Raw genomic sequence first — 17,323 nt, 5'->3', positions numbered from 1 at the left:
CGGACTGATGGACCTGGCTCCTGACACTGGGGTTTTCTAAGGACACTTGCAGAAGCCGTTGCTTTTTCAATGTCTCCATTTAACTCTGCAAACAAAAGACAAGGGTTTTTGTGATCTAAGTCCACACACCTGGAAGGTTCAACACACGTGTTCTGAAATCAGACAGACCTCGGCTTGAATTTTAGCTCCTCCCCCCACGCAGCTCCAGATATGGGCTTGAAGCCCCCACATCTTCGTTTCCTCACCTGTGAAGTGAGGATGATAAAGGAATGACTTTATAAGGTTGTTGTGAGGATTAAAATTGATAAAGAATGCCAAGCAGTTATCACAGAGCCTGGCGTGTGCAAACACTCAGTAGATAGGAGCTATTATTATTAGAGCGTTTGAAAAAAATCACTTCTTCCAGCTAAGATAATGCCATTAGTGCAGATGCTATTTTGGCTTGTCAGACGGTGCCAGAAGGATTCAAGCCAAAGACGGCTAGAAACTAAATTCCCTTAGTCTTCTAGATGCTCTTCCGTCCTGGTTTCAGCTCATAGGAGAGGTAAACAGCCAAGCAAAGAGGAAGGCCAGAGCCAGGATCATGCCCAGGAGGACTGGGTGAGAACCGCAAGCAAAGACGTGCCATTTCCCGGAGCTTCCCCAGCCCGAGAAGGAGGAGCTGAGTTTTAATATGACCAGATACATTTTCATGTTTCATTTCAGATATGCACATGTATTGTGTGCTAACTGGTACCCTGGAGCCCTCATTGGGGTGGCGGTGACCAGGTGACCGGTCAGCAAAGCGGGATACAAAGTACCAAGTCTGACGTTGGGAGCTTTATCAAATGATACAGACGGGCACTGAGAACTCCCCACCCAGTCTTGGCCAAAGGCACTGCAGGCTTCCACCGAGAGAAATGAGAAGAAGAGAAACAAAAAAAGAACATTGCCGGCTGGGAGCAACAAAGAACAGGTAGGCAAAAACCAAAGCTGCGGGAAGCGCTGCTTGGCAGTGACTACAACTGGGACCAAGAGGCAGGAGGAGCGACGGAGAAGGGGAGTGGGAACCCCAACGGTTCACCTGCTGTGTTTCCACACTGAGCTGGGCTCCCTGAGGGCTGAAGTCAGGAGCTCTAGGCTCCACATGAAGCATCTGGCAGCATTTCTGGCATATGTGCAAGGAGAAGGTGGATTTAGTGTAGGATTGTAGAGCTCACACGTGAGACGACTGTAATGGGAACATGAGAACCTTCCATTAACTATTAATAAACGATATTAATAATACAAAGCTACCTTTAACCAGCAAGGAGTGGGCTGGTGGATGCGCAAGCCTTCTGACCCCTTCTTCACCGTTTCTCAGAAGGGCCCCCGGGGCAGAGATGCTCTGCTCTACATCCCCTTGATTGGCTTGCCTCCCTTCTGTGTCTCACCTACTCACTCCCTCACTACAATCACCTGCTGGATTCATTTACTGGGCTGTCAGAACAAATCCCAACACACTCAGTGGCTTTAAAATGACAGAAATTCACTGTCTCCCAGTTCTAGACCATGAGTCCACAGTCAAGGTGGTGGCTGCACTCCCTCTGAAAGTTCTAGAAGAGAATCCTCCTTTGCTTCTTCTAGCTTCTGGCGGCTCCAGGTGTTCCTTGGCTTCTGGCTGCGTCCCTCCAATCTCTGTCCCTGTCTCCATGTGGCTTTCTCCTCCTCTGTCCATGTCTTCTCCTCTTCTGTCTCTTCTAAGGACACTGGTCCTTGGATTTAGGACTTGCCCAAGCAATCCAGGATGATTTCACATCTTGAGATCTTTAAGTTAATCACATCTGCAAAGATTCTTTTTCCAATGTCACATTGTGAGACCTAGGGTGCCAACATATCTTTTTGAGGCCGCCATGTTACCCACTATACCTGCCAAATAAATAACTCACATTCATCTCAGGCTTTGCTTTCAGTAGAACTCAAACAAAGCAAGCAGCAAAGGAGGTACGGGTTATGTAGGCCATACCTCTATCCCCAGGCAGGTCTCATAGAAAACAGGCCAAACAAATAGCTCATAAAGCTTATCAGACCTCAAAACCGAACCCCCCAGGGGTTAGCACACCGTAGCCGGCACACAGTGGGACTCAAAAAGATATCTGTTGGATGAATAAAGTCTCACCATCAGATTCCCAGGTAGAGAAATGAACTTCAAGGCTTTTCTTAACTTTGTTTTCAACACCTTTATAAAGGCATAACTTACATGCCACAAAATTTACCCACTATAAGCTTACAGTGTGAGAATTTTTAGTAAAGGTATAGAGTTGTGCAGTCATCACCACGAACCAGTTTTAGAACATTTCCATCACCCCAGAAAGTGGTGTACGTGTTTGCAGTCAATCCCCACTTTCACCACAGGCCTAGGCGACCCCTGATCTGCATGCCCTTTTCCCTTTCTGGTTGGTCACATAATTGAAATGACCTAATATGGAGTCTTTTGCTTCTAGCTTCCTTCACAGAGCGTAATGTCTCTGAGGTTGAACCACTCGGTAGCATGTATATCAGTAGTCGGTCCGTTGCTGAGTTGTATTCTACTGTACAGACACGCCACGTTTTGTTTAACCCTTAAGAACCAATGGACGTTTGGAATGGTCCCAGTTTGGAGCTATGATGAATAATGTTGCTACAAACATTCACGTACAAATCTATGTATAGTCATGTATTTTCATTTCTTTTGAGTAAATGCCTAAGAGTGAAATCTAACCTTTTATTTTGAAAATTTTCAGATCTATAGGAAAGTCGCAAGAATGGTACATTATAATACATTTCTTAAGCTCCATTCAAAATCAGCAACATCGGGCCATACGTATTTGCTCTATCTCTGTCTCTGTAAGATATTTTTAAGTACCATTTGCTAGAGAGTTGCAGACATCATGACACATTACCCCTAAATACTTTACCTCCTAATAATAAAGCCATTCTCCTCCATAACCACAATACCATTGTCCCAGCTGAGGCTTTTTCCAACTATTTTGAATTTTTCAAAACTACAAAAAAAGTGGAAAGAATAATACACTGAAGTGAACCTCGATTTTGTCACTATTTCCCATATTATTGCTGTGACCCTTCTTTCTCAAATCTCACTGCCGCTGTACCTAAAGTATTTCCATTGGGCCATTCTTGGTGCATGGCCATGGAATATTCCCGATGTGTCACACTCTTACTCCTCCATTGTTTATTCTCTGTGTTTTCAGGACTGATTTCACAAGACTCCAAGGTACCTCTAGTGTCTTGTCCTAAGGGATATTGCAAAATCCTCAAGACTTCCCTTACCTCCTCCTAGGCTTGGCTCAGATGTCAGCTTCTCAATGACACCTATCCTCCCAAAGCTACTAAAAATCTCAACCCAACTTTCCCGTTCACCAGTACTCCCTAATCCCTAAACTCTGCGGTAACTTTTCCCTCAAAGTACCTATCACCTTTTAACATAATGTAGAATTGATGTTCTTGTTATATTTATCCATTGCCTCCCCCACTACAACATAAGCTCCATGGGGGCAGAGATGTTCTTTTTTGTTCACTGCTGTATCTCTAGGCCTGATTTTAGTGCCTGGCGCATTGAGGGATCAATAAATAGTCATAGAGGGACTGGGTAGATGGTGCATGTACACATACACATGGCTGCGCCTCCCATAGCCCAGCACGAGGAGCAGCGACCGACGGACCCCAAGCCAGTCGTCCCCCACAGGCAGCAGGAGTGGGAAAGGATCCGGGGTTTCGCCTCAATGAAGGCTTCAGAAAACCATCCACCCTTTAAAAACTGCAAAATGAACAATCCCTCCCCCACCTTCACGAGAACAGACTAGAACTTTCCAAATAGGAAGTCTCCCAGTGCTTTTCTGAAGAAAGATTATTTTTTGCCTCAGAGAGCAACCACGAGCAAGTAACTCTCCAGGGACTACAAAAGCTGGAAATCCAGCCCTGGGTTTCCTGGAGGGGGCAAATACCATGCCCCCCCCAACACACACACACACACACCCTTCCTGGAACATGACATGCACCTGCCCCCTGGCAGCCAGGTCAGACCTCCTGGCCATCTCCATGTCCATCCTCTCCCTGGGGCACACCTGACCCAAGGGAACAGAAGCCAAGTGGCCAGTTCCGCCTGACACGAGGGAAGCCAGTCCCGTCCTCGCTCCCGGGAGCCTGGAGGAAGAACGAGAGGGGCCCTGCCCTCAGTTGGAGAGATGCTGAAAGGAAGCCGACATGGGCTGTGGGTCAGAGGCGGCACTGGGGAGGCTGTGAACAAGCAGAAGTCATGAGGAAACACAGGGGGGTAAAAGCTGTGAGTTAGAGGAAAGCCCTTTGAGGAATAGCAAGAGGGTGACGAATTCCACAAATCCCTGCCCTGATGCCCTCCAGCTGCCCCGGATTCCCCACGATATCGGGTTCCAGTCTCTTCAAGGCCTGGCTGGTCCACACACCCTGTGTTCCAGAAGTCTCCATCACCCTCACTGCTTTGCCGTTTCTTCACGACCAACCTCAGCCCTTGAACGAGGTCGAGTGACCCCTTATTTCTTACAGCCTGAAGAATCTAAGTAAAACAGAAAGACATGAGCGCTTGATGTGTACAAGAGACCACAGGGAAAGGCAAAATTCCCGGAGATGGTGTCTCCGCTCCACGAGTTCCTGTTTTCACCCATGTTTTCCTCCCCAGCAACCCGCCCTCTTGCAGTGCTCTACGGCCTTGCTCCTCGTGGTCCAAAATCCACCTGCAGGGACATCACTTGAGAGCTGGTTTAAAAAGCAGAATCCAGGCCCCCACCTCAGACCTACTCAACCTGATAAATTGTGAAAACATTAAAACGTAAGGAGGGCTGCTTCCCCCCGAGCTAATAGTCCCAAACCCATTGTCCCAGTCACCTTTCCACTCTTGGGTTTCCATCTGCCACTGATTTGATAGCCAACAACAATCAGTCTATGGGTATCAAAGCTATTGTTAAATGTCTCTTCCTGTCAAATGCAGGCTTCTTAGAGCTGTTTCTTTGCCTGTATCCTTCAGGTGTCTTTTATTAGATTTTGTCCGAATGGGAGTATAAATGCTTTTTTTTTTTTCAGGGGTTCATCCTGTTTTGGTAAAATTCTGTTCGGTAAATTCAAAGAGTGAGAGAGTCTGTTCCTCTACCCTGTTCTTCACAACCGTAGATGATCCCTAATGAGCATTTTAACTACATTCTTTCAACATCCTGTCATCCTTGAGAAGTATCTATATAGTTCAAGTTACAGCATGTTTTCATCTCAGAACACTGGAGAAAGAAAAAACCTCGTCAAGAGACAAAACACCAAGAAATAAAATGAGACAATTTTTCCAGGAGAGATTCATGTTTCAGGTTTCTCAACCATCTGCCCTTGACCGTTGACCACACAGGTCAGCGGCTGGGCTGGGTCAGCCACGCCCACCCACGCTGGCGAGTCTGCCCACAGCTTTCAGAAAGGAGATCCCCAACGGGACCAAGCTCTGTGTGCACCTCCCTCCAGCCCTCTGTTCTCCTGTGTGCCCTTTCTTAATCTTTTCTTCCTCCCAAAGAAATGTCCCAAGGGCTGACAACGGGCCACTCACCGTGCTGGATCCTGGAGATGCAGCCATAAAGAAGATAGATGTGACCCAGGCCCACCTCATCGAGTTTTCTAGCAGGGAGGACTGCATAATTAATCACCAATAAATCACTTCAATTATGAGTGCTCCGTAGGAGACCCATAGGGTGATAGGAGAGTGAATGAGGGCACTTGACCCTGCACTGAGGACTGCCTTAAGAAAATGAGGTCTGAGCCCAGGCCCAAAGGATACCCAGTGGTGAGTCAGGCAAAGAAAGTAGAGGGGTCTCCCTGTTCCCTAGTTGGCCTCTTTACCCTTTCTGTCCGTCACCCAAGTACCCCTGTCCCCGCTTGGCAGCTTGGGCTGTTGACTCCACACTGACCTTGCTCAATGCCCGTGGTGCTGACAGCTCCACAGCACAGGCCTGGACAGTTGCCTCTTGTTCTTGTCTGTGTCTGACCTTGGCCTGGGTCATTTCCCACCCCACTTCTCCTGTATTGGTGCTGACAGCTCACAGGATCCCCACCCAGCAGGATAGCAAGATATGTGACGGCATCACTTTTCTTAGGTTATTAGAAAGCACTTCTTTCCAAACAACTGTGTTTTGCTCGCAGGACAAGCGCTCAGGGCTCAATGCAGGGTTTCTGTTTGTGGTACAGTCAGTGGTTGTATGGGAAACCCTCCTAGCAGAGCTGTGTCCTGTTGGTGCCAAGCACCCCGCTAGGTCTCGGTGGCGTGGGGAGTGGGACCATGCTTGCTGGCTTAGGTCAGGTGGCATCTTGTTGATGGCCTCCTTCAGGCTGACAGCGACTGGAGTGAGGGATCCCACAAGCTTCTCTCCAGGTTAGACACGCAGCTGCTGGATTCCTCTCTCACTCTCAATAAATTCAGTTGTTTTGCTAATTGGACTACAGCTTTTTTTCCAGAATGTCACAGACATATTTTGGGGTTTTTGTGAGCAGGTGCTGCAGGAAGCACGATTCATTTGTTTATTAGGATGTAACCCTGTGTTTTGAAAAACAATTTGAAAGGGAAAAATGACCTATCCCGTGCCTTTTGCTTTTTTCAGTGGGCCCTGAGCTGTGAACAACTGTTTTTACCTTTAGTTTACAGAATCCCCATCTGGTGAGGTACTTTGATTTATGTTGGCTGTAATCCAGAACGGCTGATTTAGTTTATTTTAAGGAGTTTTATTTTAAGAAACTTTTGACATTTAAGAATTTAATTGGAACAATCTGTACCCAGAAATTTTGAAATGCAATCTAGGATTAAAAGATGTTCCTCAGAGTGTGTCGGGTTTTAGAAGAAAGTGGGGCTCTCCACACCTGGATAGTCTTTGTACTTCAGGAGTTTGTCCAAGGTGTGGCAAGAGGTGGAGTGCCTGGCTGGCTCAGTCAGCAGAGCATGGGACTCTCTATCCTGGGGTTGTGAGTTTGAGCCCCATGTTGGGTGTGGAGCCTACTTTTAAAAAATTGGGGAAAAAAAAAAGATGTGGCAGGAGAATCCTCAGGTTGGGCCTTCCACCAGTGCTGAGATGTGAACAGAATAGCTACTTCTAAGAAAAACTATTCCCACCCTCAAACCCAGTCGTTAAGCTCAACTAATGGAATTCTCCCGGGGTGGACTGTCTGCCATGGGCCAGTTACAGGGAGATGAAGGGCAGTTTTTTCCTCCCTTCAGCTAGCCCTCATTGGGTGGTCAGGCATAACTGGGATGGATTCAGGAAATCCGTCTCATTCTCTTAGCCAAAGGTCAGGTACTCCTGGTTTTGAGAGGCAGAAAAACTTGGTTCAGAGTTTTTCCACCCTGAACACTGAAGTCATGTCTGAAAGTTCCAGAGCCCGGTATGGCTCAATACTCCCAAGAAGCATCCTAGCTTCCAGAGATTGGCCTAAACCTCCAGGGATGTTATGTGCACTCCCCAGAATCCTTATACTTTTGGGGAGCTACCATTGATCTGTGATCCCTAAAATTGCTACAGATTAAAGTGAAGGGCCTCCCAGCCTCCAAGAGGGGAATGAGAACAAGAGAAACCAGGGCTCTTCACACCCAATAGATCCTAAGAAGTGGGAGGGGAGGGGGCGTCTGGGTGGCTCAGTCGGTTAAGTGGTCAGGTTAAGTGGTCAACTCTTGATTTCAGCTCAGGTCATGATCTCAGGGTTGTGAGACTGAGCCCCACTTCCAGGCTCCACACTCAGCAGGGAGTCAGCTTAGGGATTCTCTCTCTGCCCCTCCCCCCACTCGAGCTCCTGCACACATGTTCTCTCTCTCTCTTTCTCTAAAATAAATAAATAACCCGAAAGAAGAAAGAAAGAAAGAAAGAAAGAAAGAAAGAGAGAGAGAAAGAAAGAAAGAAAGAAAAGAAAGAAAAAGGAAGAAAGAAATGGAACAGAGGCTCCTGTTCACCAAGCCCTGGGTAGTGGCCTTCCAACCATACCTCTAGCCCCTACTTCTCTCCCAGACTCCACTTTTGCTGCCAGGTTCCCCCTCATTCTGTACTCCCCATTTCCGCAGATGGTACCTCCATCCTCCCAGTCACCACCTCAGAGTGATTCTGCCCCTCACTTTGCTGCCTGAAGACTCAGTGATTAATTGTGGTTCTCGCCCAGTTTCTTACCTTTCTGATCCTCAGTCTCATCATTCAAAAAAACACCTCCCTCATGGGGTTTTTACAGAGAGCCTTAGATGTCAAAAGTTTGAACTTTGAGAAAGAAAAGGGGGGGAAAGGTGTTCACTTTTTCTAAGCACCTACTGTGTGTCAGACTCTATTAGACATTTTATATGGAAGCTTCAGACTTGATTAGTATAGTCTTCCCTCAGCTTTTCAGCTGTAATGCCAGTGACTGCCCCATAGGTATCCTACTCCAGGCAAACTAGACTATTCTTTCCTACTTGAGCAAGCTTAAATTCTCTCCCAATTCTTTGTCTTCCATCATACTCTTCTTTCTACCTGGCACACGCCCCCTCTTCAGGATGAAATCCTTCACATCTTTTAAGATCCGTCAGTGGTGTGCCGGTAAATATCGAACAACCAGCATTGTGAACAGAAAGAGCCTGACTTTGTAGCGTTTTGCCAGTTTTCATAGTGGTAATATTCCCACCAAGGCCAATTCCAAGCTACCAAACTGACTTCGACTGACTCACAGCATTTCTGAAAATTTCACTATCAGTTCTCAGAAACCAGAATGAGCTGGCTCTAGCACACCACTGAGCCTACAGTGTCACCCTTCTTGGTACCTGCCATCTGTAGTATGCACGCCCTCCCCTGAACCTTGTGAGTAATTTGAACTCTCTCATGAAAAGCATTCTTCATTATAGTATGGTTGTCATGAGTCCCCGTTATCATTAACTTTTCAAGGACATGAACCATGTCTTACTCATCTGGGTTTTCACAGTGGTACCTAGAACAACAGTTGTGTTCAATAAATATTAGCTGCATGAGACAGATGATGAAGATTATCACTAGGGCCTGACACGCAGTTGTGGGGAGGATACGATGACATCATGCGTGTGAAGCACTCACCAGAGTGCTTGGCCCCGGGAGTGCTCAGTTTAGTGACAGCTAATTTTACTATCGACTGTGGCTTCTCGGATTAAAGGAGCACAAATTTTAAGAGCTAATAGTGGTTCTCAACACCTCCCCCGGCCCCAAATACACACACCTGAGGAACTTTAACAAATCCCAATGCCTACCCCCATAAATCAGTCATCAGTATTTTTACATTTCCCTGAGTAATTTTGCTGTGCGCCAAGTTTGAGAACCACTGTTCTCTAGGCTTCCAAACCTCTCTCTGGCTGATGAGTCAAGAGTGTCAAAAAGGAAAGAGAACCTTCTATTCCTTTAAAAACCCTCCTGTTCACTAAATAATTCCGGTAAATAGAAGGAAAACTCACTTGCAGGATTGCCTTACTTGGTGATCGCGTTGGGTGGAGTCACCTGGGAGGGGCAAGGCTGAGAGTGAGTAATGGAGGCTTCTGCAGGGGCAGGAGAGGAACGCGTCTTTGTCAGCAAACTCCCGTAAGTGAAGTTTTTCAAGCTGAGGGATTTCAGGGACATCTCATTTAAACGCGATTTGGCCCGTGCGACGATTTCATGCGGACTCTACAGAAGTAAACTTTCTTTCCGTGAGCATCAGTGTGTTCTGTTCCACTAGGATTTTGTTGTATTAAGATCACTGAGCTCTTCGGGCTCAAAATGATTCTCGTGCTCACATGTGTGGTAGTGAGGATAGACTTCCTTTAAATCAAGACAAGAATGCATTTCTACCTTCTTCGAGGCAGGTGCTGCTTTCCCCTTTAGAGCTTGTGGGGGTGCCAGAGAGGGCCCAAGGATTCCTGCCCTAACCACTTGACACACTTCATCTTTGGTGGCTGTTTAGTTATTGTGGTTTTGTCATCTATCGCTCATGTGAAAGGTATTCACCAAAAATAGAAAAATCCTTCAGGAGGATTTGATCTGGAAAGTAAGGCAGCTCTGCTTTCCTGGGTTTCTCCCTTTGTTTTTCTTGAGAATGATAGCCTGGTAGTCGACTTCAAAGGAAGCGGTGGGGGAAGAGAGAAGAGTGTGAGTGTGAGAGTGTGTGTGTTACAGAGTCAGATTTTAGAGATCTCATATTTCTTTAATGCCTCACTAGGAATGAGTCTTTTAAACGTGATTTTTAACTGTATTTTTGAGGCACTAAAGAAAATGGAAGTGCGAGGTGGCTATGGAGATTGCTTCGAGCCGCACTATTGGCTCTGCCGGACCACACCAGATGCTTTTGCAAAAGCCATGTTTATTCTACTCTTAGTCCAATTTGGAGCTTTCTTATAGAGACTCTGGATTGTCTTTGAAATAAACATTTTTAGCTATGCTATTCAGTGGATTATAATTCTTTTTCTCCTATGGTATATGCATAGAATATCATTTAAATATGTGGATTTTTTTTTTTTTTACTCTTAAGTAAAATGCGCTTTTAAAAGAAATCTTGGCAGAACCTCAGATTTTAGATCAAGGCTCTATAGTGCCTTAAATCCTTCAAGTTCACGGCATCAACAGAACTCTGGCTGCTAGGCGAATCACAGCCCCAATTCAATGACTTGCCTTTCTATTACTTTTTCTCTGTTCTAACAGTATAAGTTTATGAAGGACATGTATGTGTGATATCAACTTCCAGTATATCAAATTGAGTCCAAAACACAACCACCAGGGACTACTGAATACCACTATGGGTTGAGCTCTGAACCGGGAATCAAGAAGTCTACTATTATCCTCAAACATCACAGTCATTTCAAGTTATGAGAGAAAGTTACAACAGAAGAGAATCAGATTGACCGGAAGATCTAGCAGATTCTCCTTGTTGCTGCAAATCTGAAAAGAGACAATAGCAGTAGAAATAGAAGAGTTCCATCTTCGGGTCTTACACATCATTCTTTGTTCTTTGCACAAGGACTCTGACAGAATCTTTCGGCCTGTTTGTATGACCATGCAAGGGGGAATCTCAAACTCCCCCTTTCCTGAGAGAATGGAAACAGTTGTGCAAGTTCCCTGTGTTCTTTAAAATCCGGGCCCTGCCCAGAATCCTAGTCACCTAAAGCCCCATTTTATAGCAGTTAAGTTGTGAAAAGGATGGTAAACCAAGGTCGAGTTTGGTTGCAAGGGTGAATTGAGACTAGAAAAAGAGGAAGGGGAATGTTGTTATTGCAAAAATTGTCTGAAGGGGAGAAGGGCGATGGGTGGGTCCAATTCTCTGAATGCCTGAGTCAGGAAGCTTTGGAAGTCTCATTAACTAGGGCTACTAAGGAAGGAAGCATTGAATATATTAAAGAGCGATTTGCTTGCAAATATACCCCATTTTAACTCTGGGAATACCTAGACAGAAACTGGCCCATTTTTAGGTGTTCGCCTATTATAAAAGATGTTAAGATGCCGAAATTCTAACTTCAGAAGATCAAGTATCCTGTCAGGTTTACAGCAAATAGGGCAGGATACCCAACATCCACATGCAAGAGAAAGACACTGCTTATCAATTGAGATTGGCTTCAACTGCGTATAACATTGGCTTAAAGATGACAGAAGTTTCCTTCTCTTTCGTCCTATGAAAGAACCACTCTAGGGCTGTTATGGCAATTACATGGTTTCAGGGACCCAGGCTCCGCCATCCTTGACACATGGTTTCCACCTCCCAGTTCAAGATGGCTGTTTGAGATCCACCCAACAGGAAGGGGGAGGGGAAAACAGAGGAGACTAAGGAGCCAAGGACACATAGCAGCTGTCTTTTTGGCAAGTTTTCCAGCAACTGCCTTCCATGCGTATTACTTGGACATAATTGAGTCCAGTTAACCATATTTAGCCGCAAGGGAGCTTGGAAGACAATGGTGTTTACAGCAGGTGGTCATGGCCAGGTAAAAACTGAAAGTTCTCTCATAAGAGAGAAGAGAACAGATCCTGAGGTGGGACCCCAGCAGTCACAGCCTGAGCAGTGTCAGTGCTGATATTCAGGGTTGAGAGGCTGCCAGAGCCTAGAAGTCAGGAGGCCTACATCCCATCTCACTCGACCCCAAGTATCCAATTGATCTTAGTAATGTCATCTGTTAAATAACAGCTATGTCATGTCTAAAAATTAAATGGTGTGACACAGAATGTGATGAGCGTACAAGATAAGCGGTAGTTTCAGGTGTCAGCTGAATGAATTACCTGATCTGAAGCAAATAACTTATGAGATTCAGACACGCCCACAGGAGAAAATAGAATGGTCAAATCTTTGAGTTGAAAGGGACATTCAGAGATGTCTAATTCAGCCTCTCTCCTGATGTAAGAATCTCCGCCACAGTAACCCTGACAGATGGTCCCCTGTCTTATGCTTAAGCACTTTTAGAATGTGTTATTTTGCAGTTCCGTTGATAGACAGCTCCGATTGTCAGATAGTTTATCTGGGTAATGATCTCAAAACTCCCTCCCCTGAACCCGTCTCCTGAAATAACAGAGAACAAAGCCATTCTCTCCTCTTCATGACAGTCCTTCAACGATTGGAAGACAGCTCTTATGTCATCCTGTAGTCTTCTCCCTTTCAAGCTAAACAGTCCTGATTGTTGCACCTGTTTCTTAAATAACCAGGTGTCCATCCGTCCCACCATCTGGATAGCTTCCCCTAGATCAGTGTTTCTGGAACTTGGTTGACTATGACCCACAGAAAGAAATTCATTGTATATATCATCAGTACACATATACATGATGTGAGTGAGGCAGAAGTTCCAAAAAACAGTACTCTCTTGTGTTCTGTTTTACTTTTTGAAAGGCTGGTTGCTGTCTGCTAAGTGGATTTTATACTCGCTCATAGGTGGCAACCCACAGTTTGAAAATCACTAGATGTGCTCTGGCCTGTAGATATTCTTAGAAGGTGGTGCCTTGATACAGCAGATTGATTTGAGTGAGCAAAAGGAACTTCTACTTTCTAAGTCCAAACCTTGGTGTCTTGAAAGTAATCTAAATGCATTAATTTTTAAAGTAACACCATCATACCATTGGCTGAACATTTGAGTCAGTTATAATTGACTTTCTCCATATGAACAGCTTCCAAGCCTGCTTTCTCCCACCCTCTGCTTGTGCAATTGATTTTTTTTAAACCTAAATGCAGAGCTTTAATTTAATCCCGTCAAACTTCATCTTTTTTAGTTTTAACTTTTTTCAATGTTTCAAAAACTTTTTGGATAATTTTTGTCATCAGTCCTTCCAACTTTATAGTATATGCATGTTATGTAAGTCAACTTCCCATAAAATAAGAAGGCTTTTTATGGTTTAGCTCTCAATGATTACTGTTTACCTAAAACTTTGCCTCTATTATAGCTATTCATACACAAACAGCTGAAAATAATCCCAAAAGACAGAGATAAGCCCAACTGTACTGGACAAGAAAGAACATTTCTGAGAGGTGGGACTTGAGATTTTTATTTTTCATTCACGTTTTCTACTGAAACTCAATTTAGATAGTGTCTACCCATCATGTGGCAACAGGATGCCAGCATTTTTCAACTTGATGGGCACTCAATTATGAAGATCAAACATATATGGACTATAGTGCTAAGGCCTGGGAAAATCCTCTCCCACCCCCGAAACCCAGGAGAGACAGAGATCCTCTGATACAGCGGCTAAGAGGTAAAGTTAGGGCAAGTGTACAAGATTTTCATTCATTCATTTATTCCTCTATTTATTCTACAGATGTTTGCTGTGCCAGACACCAAGGAGCAAAAACAGAGACTCCTAAATTAGGCTGTGGGGTGTAGGGAACAGAGGAAATGCAAAGCAGGGAGGTCAAAGGCAATCAGCCTGTACTAATCAGCCACTAAGTCTCATTGAGCTCAAGAAATAAGGCCTTAGGGGCGCCTCGGTAGCTCAGTTGGTTGGGCATCTGCCATTGGCTCAGATCATGATTCCAGAGTCCTGGGATCAAGCCCCGTATCAGGCTCCCTGCTCAGCGGGGAGTTTGCTTCTCCCTCTGCCTCTCGGCCCCCAACCCTGGCTTGTGCTCTCTCTCTCGCTCACTCCTTCTCTCTCTCTCTCAAATAAATAAATAAAATCTGAGAGAAAGGAAGGAAGGAAGGAAGGAAGGAAGGAAGGAAGGAAGGAAGGAAGCCTTAAATGTTGGTAAGAGTTAGATAGACAAAGAGAGGCTACATGCGAAGGCTGAGAGGTGAGAAAAGCAGGGGTACTTAATGAATGGCAAAGGACAAAGAACACTCCCAAAGTACTTCAAGAAGGACACGGTTTTAAACACATTGATTAAAAGATATGTACTTACCACGTGTCCAGGCTAAGGCTGTGAGGAGGAAACCAGAGGAGGTGGCCTCCGTCTTTTCTGTGGAGGACACCCCGCTGTCTACTGAGGATCCTGCAGAATTTAGGGGCAGCTTGAGGACATTTAATGCATCTGCTTCTTGTGAGTGCTATGTTCTCATCTGATCAGTAGGAGCTAAAAGCTGTTGGCCAGAGTGAAAGAAGGAATGAAGAAGTAGAGATGCAGTTAGCAAGAAAGGGAATGATTTTCTTTGGATCTTCGCTCTAAGTTCCAGACTCAGACCAACAGAAAGTTTTTTTTTTCTTTGTCCTTGATTTTTCTTTTCTTTTCTTTTTTTTTTAAACTGGCAGGGGTTTTTTGTTTTGTTTTGTTTTGTTTTTTAATTAGTAAAAGCATTCTTCATAGTCCAAAAATTCAGAAGATTCAAAAAAGATGAGTGGTCAAGTTTCCCTCCCTCCTCACCCCCTGCCACCCGATTTCTCTTCCTGGAGACAACCAGCGTTACCAGGTCTTTTTGTATTTCCAGGAATAGTCTATGCACACACAAGCAATATGTATACATAGGTACGCCCACATCCTTTTTTTAGTCAAATGGCTACCTCATACACAGAGAGTAGTTTATTTTTCCTTTTACAGAATTGACCAAACCAAAAGGGGAAACACATTTTTAGGTGGAAGAGAAGAGACTAGTCCTCAAGGAATGAGAAAACTAGTGAATATCAAGAAGACAGCAAAAAAAAAAAAAAGTTTTTAATACATATATTTCTAAGTCACTGGCCCCCACCCCAGTGTCACCATTTCTATATCTCAACTTCTCAGTAATAAACAAGAATTTGAAAGGGAAAAAAAGTATAAAAAGAAATATTGTTGGCTCATCTTCAAGATGTTTACTAAAATCCTTGAATTATAAAAACACTTGCAATCTTTTGCTGTCAAATAGAAAAAACATGATAAAAGAACACTGAGTAGCGTTATACTTTGTACTTAAAATATTATGCAAGCTTGAGAATTCAGAATGCTACACATGATTCTGTACTCAACCTTCAGAAATATTAACAATCTGTACTGACAAACAGGGCCATCTAATTTCCTCGTTTATGCTACCAGATTGATGTAGAAACCAGGGAAAGAATGTTCAGGCTGGAATGAATAGGAAGAACATTATTCAATGAGTAACAGAATAATTAAAGCATGAAGCCTATATCTCAGGATAATGGTAATGGTAAGTGTAGTTTTAGCTCATTAATTGGTAAGAACAATTTGCCTTGGTGACTCTCATATATTTGAATACGGGATACTTCTGCTTTACTAGAAACTGAGAATGGAATTATGGAGTTTGTAAAACAAATAGGTTTTGGCCACCAAAAGGGTAATTACAAGTCAGAAAACCCGGAATGAATTGGTCCTATAGAGATAATTCTCCCCTCCACACTACAGAATTCATTAAGATTCATAGAGAGAGGGTAAATCTCCCTTCTACTAAAAGATTTCCACTTCAAAACCTTTTCACCACATGAGAAAACATTTCATTACATGTGGGATGCAATACATTATTTATTTATTTATTTATTTATTTATTTATTTATTTATTTATTTAATCTTTATATCCACGTGGGGCTCGAGCTCACAACCCTGAAATCAAGAATCACATGCTCTTCTGACTGAGGCAGCCAGGCACCCCAACATATTTTTAGCCAAAAACAATATTGCCCAGCTTGTGGGATCATGTACCTTATTCATCAGATCTGACCTCTGATAATTTTGGGCAGTTTCTAAATATCAGACTCACCCTCAAAGTGAGAGCACTTGTCAACCTGCTAATGTTCCTAAGAAAGGGCTATAGACTCAGAAAGTAATTCCACAGGAGAAATTCCAGAAATATTGTGGGCTAAGTCAGCAGCATTAAAATAAATATGTGGTGATATCATGTCACTAAATCCCAAGACACCTTGAAGAGGACTTGCTCACTTAGATGGTTAAGTTCTGAGAGATTGGCTATAAATCAAGATCTCAGCCTTACAGTCGTAACTTACAGACTTATTATTGCAGAGGAAATCCAATCTTCCATGACAAGAAGCAAATCCGAGAACTGTCTTGCAACTTGAAATTGATTTTCAAATTAATTTCCTAATCGAATCATAATCAAGTACACAAATAATGTATATGAATGAAAATGATAGGAAATATACCAGAACCTTAGAATGGATGAGGTTATAGGGGGATTTTATCCTCTATTCCTTTAAAGTTTACTTCCTGCATTTTTCACAATGATTATGTAATACTATGGTAACCAAGATCAAAAAGAAGTTTAAAACTGAAAAAAAAAAATGTTTGTTCCATCTGCGTATGTATTCCTTTTCCCCAGCGTGGTAAGAAATCATCCTAAACATTTGAGCTGGTTCAGGTTCCACTTATTGTTCTCAATAGCAATTTCCTAGGTAGACTTCAGAAAACAAAGTGAGAAATAAAAACTAAAATATAAATCACCTTTTTGTGACATAGATTTCCTTCTGCCTCTACTGCAAAGCAATCTAAATACACCTTTACTCTCAACCTTTGAACCCAGTGTCATTGTTGGTGTTTTCTCTAAGGGGGAAATGGTCAATGGGGCGCCATTGTCCCTTTAGTAAACTTTCCTCTCCCCTCCTTCCCCAGCCCCCAAGTAATTCAGCCTCCTTCCACTATGTACTGGATATTTAGAGCTATAACTGGTCTTCTGCCTTCTACCCACAGCAGTAATTTCTGCATTTTTAACCAATCCTGCCAGCCATTCAAGATAAACAGCTATTTTAAGAAGTTGGCCCCAGGTTCTTCCTTCCATCTCCTTGGCCATCCCTTCTGGGGCCTCAGAGACCTCCCTTGGGAAGTCTTCAAAACTGAGGGGGAGGAGGTCCAACTTCAGGGAGCTACAGCTCCAGCCAGTTCTCTGGTGTCAGGGCACTCAAAGAGGAGGAAGATGATTCCTCGGCCAGGTAAAAGGGCACCTGTGTTTATACCA

At 43.9% G+C, this 17,323-nt stretch overlaps 1 protein-coding gene across 2 annotated transcripts in view; it reads left to right on the top strand.

Annotated features, from left to right (window-relative positions):
• Nucleotides 1-953, top strand: part of LOC103661510 — a 96,586-nt gene extending 95,633 nt beyond the window's left edge. Inside the window, exon 5 of one of the 2 annotated variants that reach the window (XR_005833733.1) lies at nt 706-953. The gene's annotated coding sequence lies outside the window, so the exon portion shown is untranslated. The remainder of the gene's footprint in view (nt 1-705) is intronic. The other variant, XR_005833734.1, reaches the window with a different exon arrangement.
• Nucleotides 954-17,323: the final 16,370 nt, after the last annotated feature.

This window comes from Ursus maritimus, unplaced genomic scaffold, assembly GCF_017311325.1.
Source record: "Ursus maritimus isolate PB19 unplaced genomic scaffold, ASM1731132v1 scaffold_9, whole genome shotgun sequence".
Classification (NCBI taxonomy): domain Eukaryota; kingdom Metazoa; phylum Chordata; class Mammalia; order Carnivora; family Ursidae; genus Ursus; species Ursus maritimus.
The sequence above is the reverse complement of the archived record's forward strand: the minus strand, read 5'-3'. Positions and strand labels throughout refer to the sequence as shown.